Source organism: Hylaeus volcanicus, chromosome 7 (assembly GCF_026283585.1).
Source record: "Hylaeus volcanicus isolate JK05 chromosome 7, UHH_iyHylVolc1.0_haploid, whole genome shotgun sequence".
NCBI classification, from domain to species: Eukaryota; Metazoa; Arthropoda; class Insecta; order Hymenoptera; family Colletidae; genus Hylaeus; species Hylaeus volcanicus.
The window spans coordinates 12192214-12196569 of NC_071982.1; the positions used below are offsets into that span (position 1 = coordinate 12192214).

Below are 4356 nucleotides of genomic sequence, written 5' to 3' on the forward strand. Positions count from 1 at the left end.
TAAAATAAACACAATAATACAAGAGAATATATTTTGTACATATTTTTTAAAATACTAGACAGACAATACAATAATAGAGTAATCACTAACAGCGTACCCCTAGTCAATCCACTAACAACAAAAATTATATGAACGATAACTACATATCCCACGTAAAAATAAACGTTACCCTTATTCCGAAAGCAACATTAGCACAAAATAAACAAGAAATTTACGAATGTTGTCAGAGTTTTGCTTCCGGAGGAAACGTGAATTCCACGGTTTTATTACCTTCGGAGAACCGAACGATAACAGCACGCTCAAAAGCAAAATCTTGCATAACAGATTCCCTGTGTCCTGGTCGAACAACAGTATCCCATCGGCCCTCACTTTTCGCCAGGCCGTGGAATCGAATTCCAGCGCGATTCGGTTAGCGTGTTTGAATAAATAAAAAGAACGAAGAGGATATGGCAATTTCCGTGCTCGAACGCAAACAATTTGCGATATATCAGCACCGCCTACCGGGGCCAGTTAAACATTATCGCCAATAAAGCATGCTTTGCGCCGAGCAAACGCCCGGCCTCTAGTTTCCATTCGGATTAACGGGGATTAAAAGTGAAAATAACGCCCGGGCCTCTTTAACACTAAACGTCACAGCCGAACGGCCGATGGCGGAACCTGGGAGGGAGCGAATTACGCGAATTACCCCACGGCTACCTCGTCCAACCCGCCCGCCACGTATATGAATCGCGTTAAATTTTAATGCTTAATATATTAATTGAGCAGTTGGATGGGAATACCGACCGCTTCCGTGATCGCGGCGACCTTTATCCGACATGGGATTTTACAACACTATTAAGTGGCCCGATGCGATTTAACGCAATGTTTTACTGTGGTGCGAGTTACATTCGTAGAAATTACGCGATTGTAAATTCTAGTTGGAACGAATAATCTATCCTGGGTCGTTTCGCATAATTCTTCTTGAATAATGCTGTTTAAACTGTTTGGGATCGCTGGCACAAGAGGTAAGGCTTTATTTTAATGACGATGAAATGGATAGACAATAACCGAATAAATATTTCCCGTTACACAGCTTGAAAAGAACAGCAAATAAAGAAGAGGACTCACAGTATGATATTTCAGCGATCTAGCGGGACAAAACTTATGTGGTCTAATATTTCGGAAACTATTAGGTCGTCCACGCACAAAGCTACTCAAAAGAAACGTAATTGGTCGGTGTACTGAATTATGATACAGCAGGTGGCGGTTCGCGATCAGTTAATTTAGTTACTTAGATTTTCAATCTCTCCAAACTCTTGCGTGTGCGCAAAGTCTGTACATTTTTTAAGGTATTAAAGATAAAATGGTATCGAGCAGTTGATTGAGGTCATTTGTATTTTTAAATACAAGAAAATTGGGTCAGTTATTTTTTTAAATTTCTTTTGGGCGAACGTTTTGCAACTGCTGTACATTTTAAGTACTCCTTGAAATGTCAAGAAGCTACTTCATTTAACTTTATAATGATTCCTTTGTAAGTATAAAAGAACTTTTCTTTCATTTCCATTATCGACTTAAGTTTTATTATAGAAATATTTTTTCCTGCAATAAATCATTATATCCTTTTATACATACTTGTGTATATATGCATACTATACATATACACCTACACATACTCTATATCGATTTATTAAATTCCTAAATTCCATTGCAGAACCTGTAGGTTCCCAAAACGAAGAATCAAAATGTCAATAAACAATACTTTATCCATCAATAAATGTTGCATCCCTCCTAGAATTTATAATTCATTGAAAGACACCAAAGACCATTCCACACCACTTCATCCTTCTCGCAACCCTTATTTCATCGCATGTCACTTCGCGTACAATAGCAATTCTAATCGTCCCCTCTAAGCACGGTCGCATCCATGTATGCGTGCCACGCACCGGTGTGACGCGAAATTTAATGCATTATTGATTGGCAGGGTGGTCGGTGGCGGATAACGAGTCGTGGAAAAAAAAATAAAAATTCAATACACCCTCGTTAGATGGACAGAGACGCGATTACGAGAGAGCCGGGCACGGTAACCCTGTATTTGCATACGAAAATTATCCCGTTGAATTTCTCACCTTCGTTAAAACAGGAAAGAAGAATGGAAATAAGAGGGGTAAACGGCGCGAGAAATTGAAAATGAAAGAGCTGCGCTATTTGCGCGATAAAATTGCAACGCAAGAGGGCTGCAAACGTTGGGAGACGCTCGAACGACGACGAGGAGAATTTTCGACGAACTTTCGCTACCCTCGTTTTCCTCGTTTTGTCGTTATTACGACACTGTTTTGCGACGACGTTTAAGTAAAAAGAGTAGTCGTCGGGACCCGTTCGTTTTTACTTCCGAAGAATAATACGAAGCGAGTCATTCTTACCCCTTTTAACTCGGACGGGTGCATAACGACTCTTTGAATTTTTGTATAGGATTTATTACGTTAATGGTTCGAGTGCTTTCTTCCTCGAGTGGATTTTGAATTTCATGTGATTAGGTGACTTTTTTAAAAATGACTATCCTTTTCCAGACAACGACGTTCAAGAATGTTAGTTGAAAGGTGTTTTTAGATCTTTTCTTTTAACAATTCAAGGTATTAGAAATTTTATTATTACATGTTTGAAATTATAGGGTAGCTGTGTGTCCAAATACGATGTTCTCTTTTGTTATTTTTATTATTACAAAGTGTAAGGAAAACATTCTTTGTCACCGCAACAAAAATGAAGAAACATACAATAATATTGGACAAATAATATCGAAACAAAGATTTAAGAATTACTCTCTGAAATAAATAAAAATGTCACGATAATATCTCCGGTATATAAATTTATCATGCGAGAGATACACTAACAGATAGTCTCTTACCTAATTCAAATATTCTCTCATAAAGAAGAAAACTGATTAGTATAAGAATCTAATAATTCCGTTCAATGAAGTGTCATATATAACGACAACACCTTCAAGAATAAAAATTGTAACTCGTTCATAGTTTTACAAAAATGAGTCAGAAAACTGAAGTATTAAAATTAAATACAAAAAAATATTTTGCAAATCTTATTCAAGGAATTTAACAATCTTTAATAATCTTTTTCAGGATTTCTAACATGGAAATACCTAGTACCTCTACAAATTCAACCACTCGCCATGCAGACCGAGTATCAAATAAGTAATTGAATCACGAACGTATAAATAATTCCCCCAAAAAATTCCCCTCTTGGCCCCGGAAGTAGAATTCATGAGACACAGGGTCAATATAAAGAAAATCTGTCTCCAAACAAGAAAATAGGCAGGCAGTAACGCGCACAACAGCCCAGGTCCGTTTATGAGACAGTGTTTTCCAAAGAACAGCCCCTGGGGTTCTAGCCATAAAACCGTCACTACGCATGAGTAACTTACAGGGCCGGCTACGTTCTTAAAAAAGTAACGCCGATTATTAACAGGGCCGTAACGATATCGTCCGCGATAAAATCCAGACACTCGCCCCCTCGCGACGGCATAGGTGCGCCGGGAATGTTGTACAGCGATACATTTTTTATGCAGGCCGTCTGGAAAACGCGCTATAATCCGGGAAAAAGTTCTCGGTAACGTATGTTCCACGCAATATCGTCGGGAAAGTTCCCTCGTTCGTTGCCGAAGAACCGAAAAATATGCTTCCCATTTCGGGGCCACTTAATCTCGAACGAGGTGGCCACTGCAGATGCTCGCGAACGCCAAACTGTCTTTTATGTATGGTAATGTCTCGTGCAGGCCAGCTCTCGCGGTTATCTTTAACTGTTGCATTCGAAGTCAGTTAACCATAAGGTGGTGAGATTTGTATGGTACTAGGTCGAGTCTTACAAGAATCATAAAGACAAGTTTCAAAATAAGAACGACTGAGATTTAATTTAGACTTGACCAAGACCATGAGTCTATTTTGTATGTGATTTATTTTTAATGAGTCTATTCTGTATGTGATTCATTTTTAAAATAATATTGGAGTGTTTCATATTGTAGATAGGAAGGGTAAACTCAATTGAGCACAACCCCTAAGACCTAATCTAGATTTAATCTAGAGCATTTAGTATACAATGAGTCTATATTGTATGTGATTCATTTTTAAAATAATATTGGAGTGTTTCGTATTATAATTAGGAAGGTTAAACTCAAATGAGCACAACTGCTAAAACTTAACTCAGATTTAATCTAGAACATTTAGATTACAATGAGTCTATTTTGTATGTGATTCATTTTTAAAATAATATTAGAATGTTTCGTATTATAATTAGGAAGGTTAAACTCAAATGAGCACAACTGCTAAAACTTAACTCAGATTTAATCTAGAACATTTAGAATACAATGAG

At 37.6% G+C, this 4356-nt stretch overlaps 1 protein-coding gene across 2 annotated transcripts in view; it reads right to left on the bottom strand.

The window, feature by feature from the left end:
• LOC128880023 (uncharacterized) overlaps window positions 1–4356 on the bottom strand; it is a 678051-nt gene that overhangs the window by 528079 nt on the left and 145616 nt on the right. The window lies entirely within an intron of this gene.